The sequence below is a fragment of the Copidosoma floridanum genome, unplaced genomic scaffold (genome assembly GCF_036245765.1).
Source record: "Copidosoma floridanum isolate Cflo_tuat_1 unplaced genomic scaffold, Cflo_Japanese_pri ptg000020l, whole genome shotgun sequence".
Classification (NCBI taxonomy): domain Eukaryota; kingdom Metazoa; phylum Arthropoda; class Insecta; order Hymenoptera; family Encyrtidae; genus Copidosoma; species Copidosoma floridanum.
The window spans coordinates 39,785,059-39,809,694 of NW_028321897.1; the positions used below are offsets into that span (position 1 = coordinate 39,785,059).

General features: G+C 37.0%; 1 pseudogene; it reads right to left on the reverse strand.

Annotated features, from left to right (window-relative positions):
• Positions 1 to 19,505: 19,505 nt before the first annotated feature.
• LOC149374465 (U2 spliceosomal RNA) lies at positions 19,506 to 19,620 on the reverse strand (annotated as a pseudogene).
• Positions 19,621 to 24,636: the final 5,016 nt, after the last annotated feature.

Here is a 24,636-nt window from a genome sequence, read left to right on the forward strand (position 1 = left end):
GGAACGCGATTAATTGTGAACCCTCACGTGTTCTTCTCTCTCCCCCTCCCTCTTTGCGAGCCGGACTGGCGCACAGGCGCTGTGCCTCTGTCTGTGCAAAGGTATAAGTACCGGCGAGGTGTCGCATGCTGCGATGTCTACTGCCCTTCTGAACGGTCGTTCACTGTCCTGTTCCAAGACTGCCACTGAGCTGCTCCCTTTCCGTCGTCGGGTTCCGTACTGCGAACCCACTGCAACGTTTCAGAGCCCGGGGCCTTGTACGTCGTGGCCGTCGGTTGTACGTGCCACAGTACGTTCGTCGTGGTGGTGGTTAAGATATCAGCCTCCCACCAAGACGGTTTTCCGCTGGGAGGGCGGCCCGTTATATGTGTAAGGCCTCTCTTATTTGTTATGCTTGTAAGAAAACTTTGATGATTCGTATTAATTTTACTTTTTCCTTTTGCAGGTCAAACAGGAAAACAACGGACTGATTACCATCGCAACGCATAATCCACCCACGGTTCGCACAAGCTGGAATTGTGCTTCCAGCAATCGGCCCGCACCACCTAGTCCAAATGTGGCCTCACTGGTGGATGGGTTTCGGGACTTGGCTGTTGATCGTCTCCCTCGGGGATGAGGATGGGGACGCAGGAGGGAGTGTACTTAAGGCGTGATCCACGAAAGACAGAGGAGAAAAAAATTGAAAAAAATACCCCAATAATAAAAATAATGCTTGTATTCACACATGTAAAAATAAAATAAAATTGTAGTAAAATAAACGACTCGCGAGTATTGTTTTACCTTTCTGTATGCCCCTGCGTCTTTCCGTATATATATATATTTTTTTTTTTATTTTTTTTTTATTTCAGGTTTAAAAATTTAAGACTTAAGACAATGTACCGAACGCTGGCCATCTTAGTAGACCAATTTCGAAACTACTCCATAAATATAGAAAAAAATTACATTTAAAGTTCTAATAGGTATTATTTTGTAGTTATAACACTATTTTAAGCTGTACCAAAAAATAATTTTTTTTGCATACACAGAAAAAAAAGCTTTTATTTATTATATAACATACTGAAATTTCCCAATTTTCGGCCACTGTAGAAAAACTTGTCCCTGTGGCCAAAATTCAAGTTCCAATAACTGGTCAGTCAACCAAAATCACTTTCTAGAAACACTTTTTTTCTAATTTCGTGGTTAAAGTTGTAACGGGCGGTTAATACTCAAACGCCGTTTACACTCATCTAGACTGCGCGAGGAAGAAAGGCCAGAGAGAGAGAGCGAGAGGGGAAGGGAGCGCGATAATGCGTGCGAAAGAGAGAGAGAAAAGAGAGACAAGCGTCTTGATATGAGTATTAGCGAGGGACGCTCTTGGCCATTAGGCCAGAAAGGATTAGGTATAGGTAGGGAAAACACGTGTGCGTCTCTCGCCCGCTACGTTTGTCAAACCACGAGAGGACAACCTCGCCATCGCCTCGCCCGCTCCTGCAGCCACGTACCGTCGACGAGAAGGCTTACCGACTAGACACTAGGTCGAATATTCCTGCTGAGAGGCAAACTGCTAGGCGAGCAGGTGCAAATAAGAGGCTGCAAAAAGCCAGGTAAGCGCAGTGCATGCGCGAGAACCATGATAGCCGCGTAATTTCTCTCTGTGCCCGGTCGAATTATTGCTGGCCGTTGGCCCCGAGAGGAAAGCCTTCCTCGACCGTACAGGCTTTGCCGTCAACGCGATCGAGCGAAACACACACACACACACACGCGCGTGTGCTTTTGTACTAGTGCAGACAATATAGTTTCCGTTCTTTTGATCAGTAAATGTTTGTTTTGCTTTGCGTGAGCCTTCCCTTGCACGAAGCCCTTCCGGCTACTCTTTCCTTACAGGTTTTATCCATAGCAATCTTGGCGTCCAGAAGGGAGCTGTAAGCCGGGCATCGGCCTTATCCTGCCAGCTCCGCGGGCTCGCGCGTAAACACCAACGCGCGAGCGTCCTGAGCTGAGCCAGAGCTGAGCTGGCCCCTCAGCAAGCAGACGTGAACGAGGAAAAGCGGACTCGCTGTCCGCGTTGTAACGCGAGTGTGTCTCCGTGGGTGCCCGGGAAACACAGTCCCGGTCAGAGTATCCCTCGTATTAATTTGTGGCTATCAAGGCCATAAGTGAATTTGGACACCCCGTTACAAAGTATCATCAAGATAACTATTAACAATGAAATTTCTATAATTTTTAAGCGTGAATATTCATAAAAATATCTTTTTACAGCTGCGAAAATTCGTGCGAATCGTAAAATTGTGATTGTGGCTAGTCTTTGTGATCAATTTTTTGGTGGCCAAGTATTGGTACCTTTACCTCAATATCCAAAATTTTTTTTTTTTTTTAATTTATTTATAATTATATGAAATAGTGCCACATTCCACACTTGTGTTTCCTTAGATAATTAAAAAAATAGTAGTCAACATTCTCTCGTTTCCCATTTTTCATTGTATTTTTGCGGTGCGTCCGGGGGCCACGAAAATTTAAGCGAAGCAAGTGGTTTAATTTTGTACTTTCGTATTTCCTTCTGTGTTCGCGTTTTCTATCGGGGCTTTTTCGACGCAAGCTTTTTTTATTTCATCCACGTGGGATATTCTCACCTCGTCCTTCCTTTAAAGTTTGATATTGTTTTTCGCATAATCCATGCCAGTTATTTCGTAAGGGCCCTCATATTGGGCGTCAAATTTTCCTTTCGACGGCTCTTTTAACACATAAACCATTTCTCCCTCGAGGTAGTATCTTATATTCAATTTGCGGTCGTAGTAATACTTTGAGCGGTATTTCGCTTGCACTTGATTCATTGCGGCGATGGTTCTCATCTCCGTGAGTGTCGTTACCAGCTCATCAAAATATTCGTTCGACATCTGGCCATTGGGTGATGTCTTAAAGCTCGTAGGTGTTCTCGCTCTTTGCCCGAAAACAAGCTCATGTGGTGAGTACCCTGTACTCTCATGGTCCGTAGTATTATATGAGTGCATGCACAATGGTAAGTGCTCATCCCACTGATCTTCTTTCTCTACGTAGGCTTTTATATATTTGGTGAGCGTATGATGCATTCGTTCGATGGTCCCATTCGTTTGGAGGTGAAATGCCGTATTACCCCTTTTGTCTATTTTAAATAATTTTGCTAATTCATCCATGCTTTTAATCATGAAATGGGTCCCTCGGTTGGACAGTAGATGTTCCGGGGGTCCAAAATATGCTATAAATTTATCGGTTATTGCCCTCACGGTCTCCTCAGCTGTTGCTTTCTTTACTGGTACAAGAACAATAATCTTTGTTAGCCAGTCCTGCATGGACAAAATATGTGTGTGGTTATTCGTCGATGGCTTACTGATTGGCCCGTAGTAGTCTATTGAAATTTTTTCAAAAGGTCTGCTCGGTGTGTCCGTAATGAGCAAGGCTTGTTTTGTTCTTACCCTGACAAGTTTTTTCGTCTGACATGAAGGGCATCCCAAAATGACTTGCCTTATGTCTGGGCGCATGTTTCTCTAATAGTAGTCCTTCGCGATCCTACTGTATGTCTTGTTCATGCCTCTGCGCCCGCCTTTTGCTGCTTCGTGGTACTCTTTAATTATTTTCAATCTCTGACACGTTGGTAAAATTGTTAATGTGTTGGTGCAGAGCACCGCCACTAATCTAGTGTCTTAAAATACTTCCTCGAAGATATCGGCAAAGTATCCCCATTGGGTAAGATTAAGAATCGCTAGAACCCTGACGATTCCAATTGTTTTAATATTGTTTGCAATTATTACGTCTCTAAGAGCTTTAACACACTTCTTAATATTTGATTTGAGCGCTGCTTCCTCAAAATGCTCCTTTACGTACATGTATGTAACCGTTACCTTTCTCTCCTGAGTACTTTTAGCTTCACCTACGACTTTCTTCTCGTTGTTTATGCGCGTCGGATTTATATACCCTCTTTCATGTAAAGCATCTATTGCTTCCGTATTGGGTACCGCTTCCGTTACCGTCATAAACATCAGGTTTTCGAGATACCCAAAGGGATGGTTTTCAATTTTGCTTAGTTTTTGTCTTCCCCCTCTTTTGGTGCCCATGGCGGTCTCTCATTTGGCAGGCGTGTTCTGCACACCGTGTATTTTTCCATCGATGGAGAGTGTGTGACTGTGTTAGTTTTGCTCTCGCTCTCTGTTTCACATAATGCGTTATTCAATTCATTAACCTGCCCTACCTCTCCTTCCATCGTAGTTTCAGAGCCTTCGTCATCGCTGTTGGTCGGATAGTTGTCTCCTTCACCTTCTTCCACACGCATATTCGTGTTCGTCTCTCCATCGGTGAGATTTTTCTCTATTCCTGATTGACTTTCGTTATTCCTTCCCCAATCACGTTAGATTGTTTCTCCATCTCTTTCTGGCTCACTCGCGTGTTATTCCTGCCTCTCACAACTACTACCGTTATCTTTATGTGAATCATTTTTCGACTCGGTAGTAGAATTTTGTACTAGGGGCACGTAATGGGCATTCTTGCCATTACCCTCTAGATGCAAGTGGCCGACCCCTTCTTTCTCCGTCGCAATATAGTGCGCATAAATATAATTTTCCCGATTTAACTTGAGGTGTACACACACTTTCTTTTTAAATTCTTGCGAAGATATGTATATACATTCCCCATTTCCATATTCTGTACGCGACATTAGTGTATTATCTGTTTTTTCTGGCTCTCTTCACTTTTTTAGGTATTCTGAATTTTTTAATATCATTCTCAGCTCGTCAGTCGAGAGATTAAGATTAAATAAAAATATTAAGCTATAAAATAGGCAATTTCCCGGTGGATCGTGCGGTAGTCCTGGCACTTTAAAAGTATTTCATGAGGTTTCATTCATTCATTTGTTTCCCTTCGTATATTATCGTTAAGATATGCCAGCCACTTATCTGTCAGCGCCGTTGTGTCTGACAGTAAGTTGGGTTCCTTTACTATTTGATCCCCCGGTTCTTCAAACTGGACTCGCTTATCGATTTTACGCAACGTTGGATCTGTTTTTTCCCTTTCCTCTGGTGGCGCTCTTTTCCCAGGTATTTTTTCGTTGGGCTTTCACACGTCAATCCTCATTCCCGGCCTTCCCTCTACATCTCTCCTTCTAAAGTCGATCATAACTAGCGCCCGCAGTTCGTCTGATCTTCCCTCTAACAAATCGTGTACATCCGGTTCCTTGTCCACCTTTGTTGTTGGAGCGAAGTTTGTTTCTGCGCTCACTGAGAGCTCCGCTGACCTACGTACTTCTTCTTCCGTGTTTTGTGCCATTGTACTATTCGACGTTTGTGGCGTATCACAGTTAGCTATTATTATTTCCTTCGAAGGGCTTATTATTGTCGGCGTAATCGAAAAATTCGGCCTTTGTCTGTTTAATGTATCCAGTTGTCTCTTGCGCAATTTTCGTTTTCTCTCCTTGATTAGTACTGCTGCTGTTGTACTCGTCGTTTTTACTCCTCTTCGAAACCCTGGTTCTTTCATAATATAACCTAATTTTCCGTCCGTCATTCCTTGGGAAATGGGATCATCCCCTGCCGTAGCGATTGGTCTCGTCATTTTTTCAACTTCATCGTCTGATGTATCCGAACCTGTGCCTTCTATTTCCATATCAAGCTTATTTTCATTATGTCCCTCATGTAATTGTATTTTTTCTTGCACCCTTTCACTACATTCATAAGTACCGTCAGTGAGCGGCTCATTTGCTGTATGCTCGTACTGTGCTGTCTCTCCTTCACTCTCCTCTTCCTTTGATTTTTCTCGTGCTTGATTGGCTCTCTCCGACGCTTCAACTCCTCTGCCTTCGAAAACACCTTTTCCAAATGTTTCGATGCTTCCAGCTACCTCGTTTGCTTCCGTCAACTTTCGGGTGCCTTTCACTCTCCTCGCCTCTTCGGCCGCCAAGCTTGCTTGTACCAGCTGCCAGCCCCAATCATCGAGTTCCATACTGTGATTTTATGATTCGCTATTCATTATTACTGGTGTTCCGCAATTTGCAACAATAATATTTTTTGACGGGCTCTCGTTGCGTTCCATAATAAAGAACGGTACTTGCTCGCAAGTTCTCCGTCCCTTTAGTACGGCCTCATTTTTTTTGTTGCTAGTGCGCTTGTTAAATTTACTCCATATTGCATTCGATCCTCCCTTCGTGTATAGGCTAATCTATCATTCACTGGCCCCTGTAAAATAATTTCATCCGTTGCCGGCGTGTCTGTTTCTGTTTTTAAATTTCTAACTGTAATATTCTTTCTTGGGCGACCTGTGTTTCTCACTGTTTTTCTTATTTTCCTGCTTAATTTTTCGTTTATTCCTACTTTTTTCTCGGATTCCGAATCTCCCTCACCATCAGCTTGACCTTCTATTTTCGTTCCACATTTATTTCCCTTCCGTCCATCAAAACTTTGTTTTTTCTTTTGTACTCTCTCATCTGAATCCTCTGAATCAGAGTAAATAATTTTCCCTTTTTTAGTATTTCCCTGAATACTCTGTTTACGGGTCAATCGTATTTTAAAAATGCGCGCTGAAGGCCCATCGCTATCGGCTAGTCCTTCTTTCTTCTGTTCGTTGGCCAGCTGATACAGTTCTTGGCTTGGCCGCTCAGCGTTTATTTCTCCCTCTCCTATTACTGGATTTCGAGAGAGTGCGTCAGGTACTTTGTTTGAAATGCCTGGCCGATATACTACGTCAAACTCGTAGCCTCGTAGTTCCACTTTTAGCCTATTAAATCTTATGTCGGGCTTCTTTGACGTATGATAATGTTTTAGTGGCTCATGATCTGTGACCACTGTAAATTTGCGCCCAAATTAGTACGGTCGAAGCTGTTCTTTTACAAACAGTATAGCCAACAGTTCCTTATCATACGTTGGGTAGCGTAATTCGCTCCCTCAAAGGCATCGTGAAGCATATTCACACGGTCTATCTTTCCCCAATTTGCCTTGGCTTAATATTGCTCCTACTGCGTAGTCTGACGCATCCGTTGTAACTATAAAGGGCTTCTCCAACTTACGTGCAATAAGTACCGGCTCACTACATAATGCGTCGACTAGTGTTTTGAAAGCTTGCTCATGCTGCTCTTCCCATTTGAACTCTGTTCCTTTTCTCAAGAGTTTGGAGAGTGGCTGAGTAATTTTCGCATAATTCTGGATAAATCGTCTATAATATCCGACAAATGCAAGAAATTGTTTGATTTTTTTTGCATTCGTAGTTCTCGGATATTTCTTCGCTGCTTCGATTTTTTTTGATCTGTTTTTATTTCTCCGTTTCCTACTACGTGTCCTAGTACTTTCGCTTCGCGTTTCAAAAATTGGCATTTTTTCGGCTCAATTTTTAATTTTGCTTCTGAAAGCAGCTTTAAAAGTCTAATAAAACGCCTTCCATGCTCTTCAAGGTTCGGAACAAACACCATGATATCATCCAAATACACTTCGATTTCATGCCCTTGTAGACCCGCCAATGTGAGTGACATCGCTCTTAAAAATTTATTCGGCGAGTCCGTACACCCCATTGGCATTCTTTTATACTGATAATGACCGTCCAGCCCAGAAAATGCTGTTTTGTATGCGTCATCCTCATGAATTTCTATTTGGAAAAATCCCTGTTTTAGATCGACTACTGTTATGTATCGCAGCACCGACGCACCGCTAAGTGTTCGAGTATATCGCTTTGGAATGGTCTGGAATGGCAGCTTCCTACAGTAATTTCGTTGAGCCGCCTAAAAACAGTTACCACGCGCCAACGCTTCTCCCCGTCCAGCCCCACATGCTTGGGTACAATCCACATGTTAGAATTGAACGGTGATTTCGAAGGCTTGACGATTCCTAGCTCGATCAATTTCTCTATTTCTTTCTTCATCTGTTCCCTTAGCGCTGGAGGGTACCTATAACATATGAGTTGCTTTCAGTGGCACTCCATCTAGGCCAAATACAAACGGATTATACTCTACGAGTTTCTGGACGTGTGATTTTTCTTCCTCGTTGCAGCTTGAAACATCAATAAGCTGCATTATTTTATCGATTCTCGCTACTTTTTCTTTATCCGACAAATTACCTAAATTGTTAGTGTTCTTGAAATCACCATTGTTCCCGCCACTTGTATGATTATTTGTAACGCCATATTCAACTTTGTTAATTTTTCTTCTTTCTTTGCAATTTGCCTCAAAAAGTCTTATCATCGCCTTATTAATGCCCTGAGCGTCATCCCCTTCGACGCTAAATGGATCGGCCTCTCGCATCACCTCGCATTCTTATAACTCAATTTCCGGTACAGGTATGCTGATTGTTTCATTTAGTGTATTTACACACTTAGCATAAACTTTTTCAACATTATTCGTGGCTATAAAATTTCCGAATTAAACTCCTTCTCTCATTCTTTGCAAAGGAACCCACCCTACTTTTATTTTTTCGCTATTTACCCCGTCGCGGGCGTATATAACTTGCCTTGACCTAGCAAAAATCTAGAGCATCTCTGGCTCGATTAAATTAATTTTCATTCCCCCTAATTCGAAAATATTTTCTGCTACGCTTATGCGACCTTGATATAACTTGAAAATGTCCCATCAAATTATTTTTTCCCCATCCATCGAGAAGTCACGTGGGACCACATGCAACCTACATATAAGGCCATTCAGTGGTATTTCCACTACACCTAAAGTGCTACGCTCTCCGTGCGTATCACCCACAATTCTTACTCGGTTCCTCACGTCAAAGAATGCATTTGGAAGAACACTGTCTTCTTTTATAATAAAAATTTCAGCATCTGTGTCCACGAAAAATTTTTCTTCCCCACCTCTCAGTTGGGTGCTTGTCATAAATACCGAAGGGGGTGTCCTACCTGCTAGAAATACATTCATTTTTGCTCTACGCTGAGGCTCACTTCCGTCATTGTTTTGTCCTTTTTCCATTTGAGGGCTGTTTTGAGGCAAATTATCTCTCCTTATCATCATATCAACGCTCGCACTCGCAACTAGCGACTCTCTTACCTGTACGCTTACCGTTTTTCTGCTGTCAAGTGTTTTTGTTGCCTTTCTATCTGCTGGGGAGTGCCCGGACGCTTGGGGAGCACATCGAGCATCCTGGGAGTTTAAATTTTCCGCGCGTGACCCGTCTGTTCTCGTATTTTTCTCATTGTTGAATTGACTATTCTGGTTTCCTCTCTGATTGTAGAGGTTGTAATTGTTGTCCCTGGGTCCGTTATTATTATAATTATTTTCCCGTCGCTGATTATAATTGTTGTAGTTGTTATTGCCAGGCACATAATTGTTATAATTGTTTTCTCGTCACTAATTATAATTGTTATAGTTCTTATTGGGCGCGTGATTATTATAATTATTTTCCCTTCGCTGATTATTATTATTATAATTATCATTGGGTGCACAATTATTACCCCTATTTCGACCATTTAAATTTCTATTCTCTTTGAATGGTCTACTATTGTTCCTGTTATTATTCGCCAAAGGGCGACTATTGTTGCCATTGAAGTTTCTATTATAACTATTATAATTGGATGTGTAGCTATTATGTTTGTTATGGTAATTTCTAGGGTCAGGGTTACTGTACTGCACATTAGGTGCTTGATCATCGTACGCAGGTCTTCCTTCATTTTTGTCCCTCATCTCCATTAGCCTCTTGGGTGGTTCTGTTTCGGGCCTATCGGGATCTTTTATTCTTCCATTTTTCACGTCCCTCCATAGCTTTTTGCACCCACTCGTACAGTGCAGATAGTGCTCCTGACAATATGAGCACCACTTAACATCTTTGATGCCATCCCATTCGTCCGTATCGCTCTTCCCGGCGCATCGCTGATTACCATGCCTATCCTTGGATTCCTCTCACCAAAACAACTCTCCCATGTTGCATATGTGCTTCAATTATTAGGTGCCATTTGACGTAAACTTAACTCGTTATCTACGTCTATAGCCGCTTCAATGGCCTCCTCCAGCGTTAAAGGTTTTACCCCGGCCACGTTCCAATTGTATGGCGCTTTCAACCCATTTATAAACTGTTTCACTGACTCTCTATCCACGGATTGTTTTAAGGCAGTTTTCTGAATCTGGGACGGCTGTGGGTTGGCGTCATGAGTCATCATTATTCTATTATGCAACCGTTGCACCCAGCTGCAGTACTTAATAACTGACTCGCAGTTCAGTTGAGTCAGTGACTTAAGTTCGGCTAGCTGTGTATCTATGCCTCCCATGCTCCCGAATCGCCGTGACAGCGCAAGTAAAAATGCGTCTACGGTATTAAACAGTCATAACCGGGTGCATAATTCATCTGCCGCCATCCCCCTAAGTTTAGCGTCTTATGTACTTATAAAGAATTTTTCATATTGCAGCGGAACTGCTAGATTTGCTGTCCTCACCATCTTTTTAAAAAGCGGAAAGTTTATTGGATCTCCATTGAATATAGGAATGCCACTCGCTGCGCTATTGACATGGGACAGTGCACTATAGTGCATACCAACAGGGTACGTATTTTCCGCTCGCTGTTGACTCATGATTGGGCTTATGTAAGTTGGATTTGGCTGCGCTTGATGTTGCTGCTCTTGCAAATGCTCTTGCAAAATGTATTCCCCGTTCACGGTATCATCCCGAAACGGCCAGTCAGATGACGGTGCTATCGGTTGGCCTCTCACTCTTTCATTTATTGGGCCTATGGGTTCGTAGCTAGGACCAGCATCATGCATCCTCACACCCGAAAAATTTGGGATTCCCGTTGGCTGTCCCCCATACATTCTTATCTCTTCCAAAGTCCTTGACGGTATGCCCCATGTTTTTATAGTCAAGTACTGATTCCCTACAATTTTGTGTTAGTCTTCCTCCGAAAGCTGTGTCACACATTGCTGTGCTGTTTGCTGCGCCACTTGTTTTTCTCCTTGTCTGAACGCATGTTGAAGCGCTCTGTGTATCATTACTGTTGAACCTATTTTTCGAGTATAAGTTTACGTCCTTCGAAATTTCTCTCATCCCATTTCTGGCTGTGTGATTTGCATTCTTTAAGGGTGACATATTCACCGCGTTGTTTTTTACGCTGTTTGAATATTCTGCACCCACCCCCATTATGCATAACGTTGTTTGTGGGACTTTCTCCCTAAATACCCCTGGTTTCATTCTTTTAAAGAATTTTAACATTAGCATACGCTGTTTCTTGCCCATTTTTTCTTATTCTATTTGAGTTTTGGGGCTGCTCTAAAAATACGGTCAGTATTTCTGACTCCGACTCGTTTTCCGGACACGAGGGAATTTTGCCCTTCCTAATATTCATTACATCATTCTGCGCTTTATCGAAGTTCTCCATCATAGATTCTTTATCATTTTTTTTTGTTTTCCTTTATTTCCTGCCTGCATAAGAGCGCTTAAACACTTAAAAGTAAATTTCTGTACGATTTTTTGCGTTCCTATTTTACAATGATAAACTTACTTTACTTTAACATTAACCGTGTGTCTTATTTATAATTTATTTATTTATTATTTCCTCTATCAACCTGACCAATCTTTCTGACTTATTATAAATTACCCTAGTGACGCATCACCGATACTATGAGGATACCGAATGCAAAACCGATATAGCAAAAAAATAAATATTTAATGCACTAAAATTTTTTAGCAGAACCCCTGGGACAGTTAAATATATTTGTTTATTTATAAATCTCAAGTACTTACCATATGCTTTCGGCTAGAATGATGGCGACCAAGATCTTTATCATCCTTGTTTGCTTGATTTATATCGTAGTCCCAGGTATCCTTCGCCTTGGCCATAGATTGAAGCTGCTTTTTTTGTACTTCAGCAACTCCTTGTTCCACTCATTCCCACCGTAGCAGTTCTTTGTTCACTTCGTGGCACGACACTATTTGTGTTTCCCAAAAATCGCGAGAGTCGATACTTTACCGTCGACAAGAACCGAGAAAAAAAAATTTATTTTTATTTAATCGCGATGACCATCCCACTTCTGACACCAAAACTGTTGCGTAGGATTTTATGGTCTTGGAGTGTGCACAAAGTAAATAGTCGAGGAACTAGTGGCAACGTCTTTATTTATGCAAAATCGAGAGAAGAGCGCGTCGCTTGTGTACGACCTTCATCCTTGCCGGTTACAGCCAGAGAGAGCTCCCTTCAGCATCCTATCTGCTTAACCCTGTTGCTCTCTCCCACTACAATCATCTGTACTAGGCCCCAAAAAGAGGGGGCGCACGTACGTGTAGCTATGTTATCGTACGTGACAATATGTATGATGATAATGAATTCGTTATTGATCTAAGGTTGAAATCTTTAAACATTATTAAGATTTTTAAAAAAAATATTGAATTTTTGACAAAAATTATGAAGGAAAATCCAATAGCAAAGTGTATAAATATTTACATCAAATATCTACCTTAATGTACGAGAAAAAAGTATGAGCACTAGTTTTTTAACTTGGTAAGTATACTGTTTGATCTTACAGCATTTCTGCATTCGTAGTTTAACTGTAAATACGTGTAATATTTATCTAAGATTGAAAGTACCTGAAGGATACGTGATGTTAATTTGTTGCATACCTATAATCTACTTTTGTTTATTGTGAATAATATCTTTTTATATTATTATCATTATTATGTATGCACTGTTATTTGTATATTACATCATGTTTTCTATTATTTTATCTATGTAGATTGTCTGGCACATCAGAACAGATATACTGTAAACTTTTAAAAGAGCATTTCGATTGCTAAATACTTTTTTTTGCTACAAACCTTACATAGAATCACGCTATAGTAATCTTGGTACGTACTTAGAATAAAATGAAAAATAACATTAGTTTTTATACATTTCCTCATCTTGTGATCGAAATAAATTTAAATACTTCTTAGAAAAATTAGCAGGTTAAAATGCAGCTGTTATGTGTGTGATGTAAGTGCAGAGGAAAAAATTAATTTGCATTTGGTGCGTTACAATCTCAATTTCTCGACCCATTCATAAGAGCCCGTAACGCTCTTTTTTGTTAATAACCTGTAACGCTAAAGAATCTAGTAGATCTTCGCAAGATGTTTTATTATTTACTTAAAAGGTGATGGATTAGCAAACAGCTATTCCTTATATGGTACAAGTGTAAATACAACTAAAAGTTTTGTGTCTATTTTTGACACTAATTGAAATGAAAAACTATTAATTAAAATCATTTTAGTGTGAAAGTCATGCAGTTTGTTTGGTCAAAAGCTGTAAAAAGTTAGAAAAATGATGCTGAAAAGTATTGTACGTTCCTTACTCTATAAAATAATTATTGGCCTGATAGGCTTCTTGATTTGCACTTTCTTACATTATAATAGGTGAAAAGGGCCATTTCACGTAACTGTAATGATTTAAAACTGACGAAAAATATCCTTAAAATTTTTTTTTTTCTAATCTCACATTTTTAATACCAAAGTAACAAAGTCCAGGCGTTTTATCTCTTCTTTTTTTATTCTCATAATAAAAACAAGTACATAATATTCTACCTATTTAAAAATCTGGTAGATTTAAGTGATTACTGTCAGGTTTATATAAATAGAAAGCTGATCTCTCACTTAATAACTTCTGTATTTGTTCATTTTGATGCTGCTGCTTCTATTTCGATAAATATTTCGCGTTTTTACAAACTTGTGTGAGCCCTACAACTTTTTTTTTCACTTTGTAGAGTTTCAATATATTTTTTGACAAGGTAATTCTAGGTTTGGTGGCCCTAAAAAGGACCGTATAATTAAGAAATGTTCATGGGTTGTTGTTCATATACAGTTCATATATATATATGTGTATACATCGTGACTTGGTTTGTCACTATAATGTAAGAGACGAACAACTGAGTGCTGTATTACAGACTTTTTTTTTTACTTTATCACGAACACGAACAAATATATAATAAATTCATGTATTTCATATGCAAGCTACGAGAGCAGGGATGACCATGAAAATTTTTATAATAAAATTCTGTTAAAAGTAACAAAAGAAGTCTCAAGTGATTTTTTTTGTGTATGTATTAGTCTTATTTGTGTATTATTTCTTGGAAAAAGAAAGTAGAGAGACACTGCTCTTCATGAGAGCTTGTGCTGCGACACCCGACTTTATCAATTGGTTAATTAAAAAATCATCCAGAAATACTTTTTTTTCAATTTCTCTGATACTTAACAGTCTCATTAATTATTTAGCAACATTTTATATGACTGTTAATTGGGTTACAAATGATATGATCCTCTTTGAAAGTGTTAATCATAATATTTTGTTAAACTGGCTTAAAATAAAGAGTTATTTCATTACCTTTGAATAATTTTTAAATACACCGATAATAGTTGTCCATCCATCTAAGAATACGGATAGAATAATAATAAACATGTACCCCGTTATTAACATTATATTGTTACAAAAATTAATTTAAATCTAAAAAAATCCCCCAACTAATGAATTAACTAAGAGTATTTGTTACGCAACGTAAACATGAAAATAAACTACGATTGTTGAAAAAATTGTATACTTAGTAGTATCGAAATAAGAAAAAAACCCGAATGTAAAAAAAAAGAAATCATGCCGTTACGTAGATTTGAACTCTGGAAAGATCAGTGTTAAAGTATACGATGCGTTACTTAGTTGCCTCGACTATACTGGCACACTGTTGAGCGAAGCACTCGAAGTTACATATGGTTATGGTGAAGCTCCAACGTTTAAGTTGAAGTTTTGGTTTTTTTTCTCTATTGGTAGTTAAGTTAATTCTTAAGTACCTTAAAGCAGAATTCCTATTTTTTTGAACATAATATTTTAATCATTACTTTTTCTTATTGGAAAGGTTACATGTGTCGAAGAACAACTTTCAAGTTCTAGAAAAGTCATCGATTGTTAAATAAACGTTAAAATAAATACAAAAGTGAAAAAGTAATTAAAACAGTTTTTTGAGATTACGAACATTAAATAATTGTAAGCATCTTCTATCTATCAGAACCATAGCAATAAATCGAGTCACTACATTACTTAAAGATTATGTTTTATTTTTTATTTTCAACTTAGTAATTGTGAACTGAAGCTTTTTCCAGTGTAATAATATTTTGGCATTGTAGAAAACAAACTTAAGGAGACTTGGGCGATTTTGAATTAAATGATGGCTAGCTCTGAAATTCAGAGATTATGTAGGTAAATTACGGTAGATTTTTTTATGAAAGAGAATCAGGTAGGTCAACGCAATCATTTTCAAGAAAATCGCTTGTAAAAATTCTTTATTTTAACACGTAACCTTACGGAACTCGAAATTAAATTGACTATTATACTGCAATAAAAAGCTGTAGGCCCAGAAGTCGAATTGGGACATATACTTTTCATTGTAAAGAATCTATTTCTTTAAAAAAAAAACACAGGGTCGACACGTTAAATTTTGAGAAAAAAGTGAGAAAAACGTCCAACGAGAGAATTATTTTGTTCAGGTATTGTAAGTGCACATGCGCAATATCAGTTTTATCGTGGCAGGGCCGTCATCTTTACACAAGGTTCCTCGGAAAAACTAGTCATTTTTTAAATATCCATTTCCTGGTGACTTTACCGCGTATTATTGATATTTGGTTAACGCACTTATATAATAAATATAATTGTGAAAAACAAATACAAACAATGATTTGCATAATAAGTACCCCACAGGGGCCTCTTAATAGATCTGCCGTGCCACGGAAAAAAGCCGTAAATGACATTTTTATCAAAAATGAGTTATTTATACAAATCGATTCGTCAGGGAATGCCCTATTTGATGGCATTTAAAAAATTCAATATCGTTTTTCATTTATTAATAATAATTAATTTGAAGTCCATAGAATTCTGCTTTCCCATGGAAAAAAGCCGTAAGTAACAAAAATATTGGAATTCGACGTGTTGGTAACGGGGAAGAAAGCCGTAACAGCGCTTACGCTTTTTTTACTCGGTATTAGTCAGCGAGATAAGCTACTGATGACACACTAGAAAAACCTCTTACACTTACGCTTTTCTTTCCTTGGAGCTAGCTTAAGGCAGATCTCTTCGTACAAGAAAAAAAAAAAGCGTAACTACAAGCCAGCAGCAAATTTCATGTGTATACATATATATACGCTGACTGCAGCAGCTAATACGACCGACGGATAGTAACGTCATAATATATAATCATTATACTCATAAAATAAAAGAAAACTTGTATATTTTTTAAAAAAATTTTTAAAAATTATTTCAAATAAATACTTACTTTTTATGTAACAGTCCAACCTTCATTATTATTAGCATTTTTTAAATGTGAAATTGTTTCATAGTTAGTAAACTTCCAACAAAGTGTTTTTCACTTTTAAAAATGAAATTAACAATACTAAAATAATGTAATGAAACATTAAAATAGCAAGAGACAAAATTGACTCAAACAATTTTCATATATTAGCTCCCTTGTCTACTACTCTAATCAAGTAGGAGAGTTTCACTTGTGCATGCATACGTATATACGTACATTAGTGTTGGTCATTTATAACCATGAAGCTGATTTTTACGTCTTTCTTGGCAAATATCTTTGGAAAATGCCCCATTACCAGCATTTTACATGACAGGATTGAGAAGAACAGAGATTTTTCTACAAGTTCATTATAATTTATCTGCTCAGGTTTCTTATTGTGAGTTGGGAAATGCCTGTAAAGCTGATATTTTGATGCTCTGTCATATAGCTCGTATCAAAGGTACAACTTTGAGCTGAAATATCTCGAGATTTTGCTCCATTTGGGGTATAAACAAGGACACCGCTCAATTCCGTGATACGGTTCCGCTGACGCGGATTTTCGCCGTGTTCGCTCGCAGCATGTCGATACAAAAAGACTAGACACCGATAGTAACGAATCAAGGATCTGAACGCGTTAATAAACACGTAAAACCCGTATGCAAACTATGCAAAGACTTACTTCGCACGATGAAACGAAGAAAATGCGATAAAACTAGTAAGTACTCGAGATCGCAGTGAAAACTGTAGCTCTATACAAACTGTAGCCTTGGAATGGCCGCACCCCCACCGCCTCTTTTAAATTTTTCGCATCTCCGCCGTCGGTGGCGCCAACCCCTCTCCCCTTGATTTACCTTGCGTCTCTTGGATGACGTCCACCAACAAGTGTTGTTTTACCAAGTGTATCACGCACATAGTCTATGACTTAAAAACTGAAGCGCCGCACAACGGCAGCGTCAGTGTATGAGGTATGGGTAATTCTTTTACAAACCGTACGAATTTCGTCAAGAATTGACCGACCCCTCTTCGATTTGCCTGAAACTTTTTTTCAGGTTCTACATAAAAAAAGAGATACGTCTGAGTGTCTGAGGGTTTTCCCATTTTCTTTTTTTTTTTTTTTTTTGACAGTGGGTCCAAAAATCGAAATTTTCGTGATCGAGGCTCATTTTCAAACAATTATAACTCCGGTCCTAATTGACCTAGGAAAAAAAGGTTTTTTTCCATTTAAAAGGTAAAAAAGTGAGTTTTAAGGAAAAAGTGTTTAAAAAAAATTAATTAATAAAATTTTTTTAATTTTTATTAACAATTTCAATGTTTAAATCGATTTTTTACAATGAAACCGACCTTTTAGCTCGTTTAAAGTATAACCATCATGTTCTACGTCAAATTTTACATCGATAATGCTTTTGAAATCGATGGAGAAATAATTTTTTCTATTGAAGAAAAATAAAATAAATAAACGCGATACATCTCATCTGTGAGCTGGTTACGATGAACATCTCATTTTAGTCGCCTCATACCGTTTTTCTCTTCATTCAATCATCTATTATTCATAATTGATTGAGGCTTCATAATTTATTAAGAAAAAGTGGATATATAATAAGAATATTTCACTTAATGAAATAATTTATTGAAGAACAATTAAAATGTACATTTTTTTTATTTACAGATTTTTACAATAGTTTTTTTTTATGCAGTGAAAATTGCTTTGCCTCTAATTCTTGATCAGTAATTGGAATCATACAATGTTATTTCGATGTGCCTTTAATCATGATTGCTTTCTGGAAACGTACTGATATGAATTTTTCTTCTCGCTCGTAGTCCTCATTTGTTGTATAACAGCACGTAATATTTGTTAGAGCTTTTGTCGCCCACTCAAACAATTCTTTGGGTGTGCGAATCGGATTATCAATTCTTTGAAGACTAGGTCTCGATGCAAGTCTTTTCAAAGTTCCCCCGATTGGGATGTTGGAAAAAAATTCCGCTCAGGTGTCATTTGAAAATCATTTTAATGATGCGTAAGGTTTACAAAATTCTTTTTTTTATATATACTGTCCGCTCGCTCCGTCAGATCCATAAATTATTTCAGTGATGCCTTTTAACTACCTATTTATGAACTGAACGCGTTTTCTTTGAAATAAATGCACGGCAATAGTATCGTGACATAAACATTCTGAAATTACAACGAAACTCTTGATTTTCAACTGATTCTTATCTTTGTAGTAAATGAAAAAAGGATGCACCGTTGCTTGATCATTGTTCTAATGTGCAATTCTTTGCACTGAATTTTGTATTACAAAAACGTAATTCTCGCTGAAATCGCAAAAAACAATACATTCATTCTGCAACAAATTATTCTTCTTATCATTAAAAAACTCTTTTTGTATGCCTACTAAAAATAATTGAGACAGTAACTTTTTCAAACTGCTACTAAGTGACTGCAAAAATTCCTCAACCGTGGATATTAAGGTTTTCAAAGAATTTCTGTCGATTGTAACCTCTTGTTTGTATTCGAGCTGTTCAATAAATTTTTCTTCAAAATTGCTTTCCAATTGATCTATAATATTCGTAACACCAGGGCACTAACCTTATTCTCCAACATAAGTAGCAATCATTTGTTTTGGCTTTACATATCATGCGTTCTAAGCAATCTGAATAATTCTTTATTGGTCATTGCGATTTAGCGGGGAGACTCCGATTTCTGTGGCGCCGTGATCTGAGTGTGGTTTCTTGTATATTTTGATGCCAGGAATACAGGAAAAATAATTTAAAAATTCCTTCTTATACCTCCTTTTCGAGATATCGAACTCGAAAGTCGAAAAAATCGTATTTTGTAAAAATGCGATATTAGGGTTATTACTTACTACTTTGATAGTAAAAAATATGATAAAAATGTTTAATAAATTTCTACTGGTGTACTTTTTAATTTCACTTCATTTTATGTGTATTTCTTCTTTAAAAATGTTTCGTGTGTTTTTTTTTCTGAAGTAAAACATGATAAACATAATAACAATTAAAAAACAAATACTTTCCACTAACAGAAAAAAATAATGCAGATCTTTAGCGTTACCCAGATTCAAGTGCGACACGAGGAGGTAAACCTACGTGCACTCCAATGTGTGTATGTGTAAGCCTAGCATGTATATTTGTGAATTGCTCTTACTCTTACATGAAGAGCGTATCAGATACCAAGCTGATGAGAATAGATAATACCCTTTGATCTGTGTCAGTGAGCCGGGAAGCAATGGTAAAATTAACAGAAATTTCATCATTTTTAAATCAATAAATAATATCAATTTATCAAGTGTTTTCAAGATTTTGAATTTTGAATAGCCCTTACATGAAAAGCGTATCAGATACCAAGCTGATGAGAATAGATAATACACTTTGATCTGTGTCAGTGTACCGGGAAGCTATGGTAAAATTAACAGAAATTTCATCATTTTTAAATCAATAAATAATATCAATTTATCAAGTGTTTTCAAGATTTTGAATTTTGAATAGCCCTTACATGAAAAGCGTATCAGATACCAAGCTGATGAGAATAGATAATACACTTTGATCTGTGTCAGTGTGCCGGGAAGCTATGGTAAAATTAACAGAAATTTCATCATTTTTAAATCAATAAATAATATCAATTTATCAAGTGTTTTTATATTAAAATCAAATATATTTAAAATGTGTTTTTCGAAGATCGAGATGCTACATTTCGAAAAAAAAGCAAATAGAATGGTTTTCATTATTTTTTTGATATTTATTACTGTCAAATAAGCAAGAAATAACCCTAATATCACATGTATACAAAATACGATTTTTTCGACTTTCGAGTTCGATATCTCGAAAAGGCGATAAGAAGGAATTTTTTAATTATTTTTCCTGTATTCCTGGCATCGAAATATACAAGAAACCAAACTCAGATCACGTCGCCACAGAAATCGAAATCGTGCCAAGCTGATTGTTCACATTATCTTTTAATAGTACTTGCTCAACCGTACAGAAATTACATTAACTGTAATGAAAATTTTTTTGAGACTTGGCATTGTGGAAGTTGTCCGCAATCCAGCCAGTGTTGCAAAAAATTGCCAACTCGAGCGCTGGCTGTCTTTACACTCCCAGCAAAAAAAATTTGCATTGAGAGTTGAGAGGAGTGCTCGTTCGGGCTGGGTCGGGCGTGCTCGGCATTAGTGCGGCGTCCCGATCAGTGTAATCGGGGTTCGTGCTTGGCGCGCCGCGCAAGCAGACAGTTTTTGCACGCAGAGCCATCCAGTGTCAGTCAGTTGTTCACGAAACCTAGCTTTCAGATCAGTACTGCTCTGACTGTAGAGTCGTTGTGGCAGTAGACAAGTGTGAGCACGCTTCATTTATACATTGGGAAAGAACCTTTACGCATTAAATCTCTTTACTAATTATTCGCTTATTATCTTTCCATCAATTATACCAATTTTTTCAGCCAACATCGCCTCACGTGATAGTGTGTTAGCCGGGCATGAAAATTATATCTCTCGTGTGTGATCGTTTTTAGTCAAGATTACAATAGTTCTAAAGCTTTGCTGTGGTGTTGTTGGTACTGCTATTGTTGTTGCCATTTTTTGTTATTGCTGTCCTAAGAAACTTGTGATTTCTTAATATTAAATTTAGTGAGTGTTTTATGAAAGGTAATTCATGTACACACAACCTCTCATCTGTAAAGTGTTAAATTTCGTGTAGAGAGGGAAGAAATCGTTAGTGCGAGAGTGCAAAACAACCTGCAAGCGTTACGTGTGAGCTGATTTTTATTTGTTGCTTTGCTCCACCAGTTAATTTGAGTGGCTGACTACCCATACAATTATATTACACCTGAAGTTAGACTAGCATAGACCCTCTAACTCAAGAAGTTGGCGTTTTTTCAAAAGAGGACCATGACTGCTATGGTGATGCATGGACGCGGACCATTACTAGTGCTAGCTTTCTTGGCCTTCGCATCGATTCAAGGTTAGTGCATCGGCTGTTTGTTTGCTCGGTTTGTTCGTTTACCCTTTAAGATCTGGTCAGTATACTTATATAGGTATATGTACTCAGAAGTTTTTTTAGATTCGTAGTATTACAGATGGGATGAGTTACGGGTGAGGTCCCAGTAGTGGACAACCGAATATTGAGACTAAATCAAATACAGATAATTTACAATAAATCAGATGTCTATAGAAAATTTTATTTCCTACAAGTACAAAGTCTATTGTGGGGCCACAAAAAATTAGAATTACTAAAACATACATATATATGTCAGAACCATATTCTGTTTGATTTTGCCATAAATAGGTAGTTTTGTGGGAAAAAGTATATTGCTTCAACTACTTAAAAAGTTAACTAACGCTATAATGTTTAGTTCTTGTAAGAAATTTTGAAATTCCTTTGAAATCATTTACCTGCATCAATGTAGGTACAGATTTTTGAAAACTTTTGTAATTAATATAGAAACTTAACAAAATATTTTATCTTTTAACTGTATCTCCTACATTCTGACTTGTAAATCATAGTCACCAACTTGGCGTTAATGGTTTTTGACGTCACTTTTGATTGAATCGCTTTAAGATGAAATAAAAATTTGTTAAGACTTGTTAAAATAAACAAATGAGATTAATTTATTATTAAAATTGGTGACCAAATTATTTTCTTATTGATGAAATGGATGTATTCTTAATACATTTTTACAGCAAATAATTTAGTACAGTAATTATTAATATAGTGTAAATCATTTTTTTTTATTGCTTGTAACTTAATGTAAGCCATGTTTAAAAAACAAATACAATAACTAGTAAAAATTAGTGTACAAATACGAGTTATTTTTAGTAAAATAATTTAAAAAATTCATTTAACTATCATCTACTCAAGGAAATTGATTATACCGCGTGTATGCATGTATAAAAATTACTGAAGTTGGGTAAAACCTTATTTGTGATGTATGAATCTGAAATTTTGCCAGACATAATATTATTTAAAAGTAAGATTCATAAGTTCTTAAGCTTATCAATAAAATTCATTCATTTATTTGAGGGTATACTTAAATGCGGAAAAGCGAATATATAAACAGTAACATGTAGTGACTGTAAGCTTTTTGGGCAAGCATTGCAAAAGTTTTAGAAAATACGAAAAAATTATACTATATAGCATTTATAATATGTAGCAATTGTCTTCCGTGAGCAATCCAGTTTCTGTAACTACTTCAAAGTTTAAAAAAAAAAACTATGGACATTGCAACTGCTTTATAAAATCTACAAATTTGTTTGATAATGGTAAAGAAGATAAATAACAATTTGCAAACCGTCAACTATCTCAATATTATAATGTAGGCATCAGTCGTATGTTAAACTCACAAAAATGAATATGCTTGTGCAATGGTCTTGTACAATTTAAAAATTTAGTTACAAGTATGGGAGAGTGAAGCAGGTGTGGCATCTTAACTTTGATTTTTAATTGTATCTAATTAAAAGGGTGATACTAACTAATAAAAATTGCAGTAGATAGGTAATCTACTATAAAACAAGTTATAGAAAAAAAATTTTTAGGAACTGAGGAGTTACTAATAATTAATTATACTAATAATTAACACGTTAAAGACTTGGAATGCAATGCATGCATTACTGCCGGGTAGTCCGTATAAGGCTGTGTCAGTGTTAGTCTATAGTGATTCAGAAATATGTTTTCTACCTCTCCTAGCCGAAAGTACGTTCCTCCTGGTCGGTCTGCTTGGCAAGAAAGAGTCTCTTTTGTTTACAGTCAAGACACGACTTTTTTCGTTTCGAGCGGCTCGGCTTCGCCTTGGCCGTCATAACCTCGCAGCCATAAACTCCAACTTTCCAGCCTAGCTTCGTAATCTACTATTAATGAGTAAAAGGCTAATTATTTCGAAGTCACATGATAATCAGCAATTTTAAGAACGGTATGCTTTGCGTGATTAAGACTCCCAATTATGGTCAGAAATAATGTTTATTATACTGAATTATTATTATTATTATTATTATTATCATTTTTACGTTTACATAAATAAATTTAACTAAGCATGATCAAGTATCAACAATTATTTTTATTAATTTTTTTAATACCTAAACTTGAAATTTAAATGTATAACAACAACTGTAACTGCAAAATTCTCTTAAACAAAATTATTTAACATTTTCAATTTGCTGTTAATTAATTTGCGTGGATTAAATGTTACAATTTAGAGTAACCGATCAGTGTTCTTATTTGTTATGCTACTTTCCTTAAAAAAAATATTACCTCTGAAGGATGCTTATGCGTTTGCCGCCGTATTAACTGAAAAGTAAATGTTGAAACTAAATTTAACAATAAAACTAAGGAAAATAATTATTTTTGTGCTACACTGCTGCTCTCTTTGGCAAAAATGAGGAATGTCCGCTCAAAACTTAAGTGTTGTAAGATGTTTATTTTATCCTGAAGCCAAAATGGTGTCACAAATCATACATGAGGTGATCAATCTCTCTCACTCTACTAAGTGTATGATTTAACATCGCTATATTTATCTGGATTTGCACATTATTACCTTATTTTTTGTTCTTGTCAACTTAGCGTCGGTGGAATTAATGAATTTAGTTTTCCGCAACAGTCAACCTATTCATGTTGTAAAATTTAATATTAAGTCACATATTAACCATTAGATTTTTGATAATAATTTTCCAGAAAAATTTTTTCTTGAATGCAGCGCACTTATAGCACACGATGATCTCAAAGCCTTCTCGAGCAGTGGAGGAAAAGCAGAAAAGAAGAAATAAAATAAGTAAGAGGCGAAGAAGAACTAAGAACAGGAAAAGAAAGAAGAGGGATTAAAAAAAATAAGAAGAAGAAGAAAGAAAAGAGAATAACGGAGTATGGAGAATAAGGCCTTTCTCGTCTACTATCTTAAGTAAGCTAAGAAAGAACCTGTTTAACCGGTTCGGTTACCTCCATCTTATTTCTGTAGGAACGGGTCACCGATCGACGTGGTTGGCCTTCTCTCAGGATCCGAAAGGCGTGCATGGTACTATCGTGATGGTTTGATAGCACACTTCTATGTATCGGCTCCCTGCGCATCAAGAAACTAGCGGCTTCACCCGAGATTCTATGTAAAGCACCTTAGTGTGTTGACACGTAATGTGAATTATTTCCAGTTTAATTTTTTGTTTCAAATTCATGCAGTTTTAGTCTAATAATAATCTGTAATGAATTAAAAAAAAAATATATATCATAGTTTAAAGTAAAATGCATTCCTTAACCCCTAAAATAGTTGTGGACTCTGTTAAAGCTGTAAATATTCAAAGCTGATAAAAAAATATAATTAAAAAAATTTTTTTTTCAAACACAAAACTTTACCATCCGAGCGACAAAGTTCTGGAGCCTGATATCTCTATTTTTTAGCGCCACAATAAGTATAAGTATACATGATTCAACCTATTTGACTAG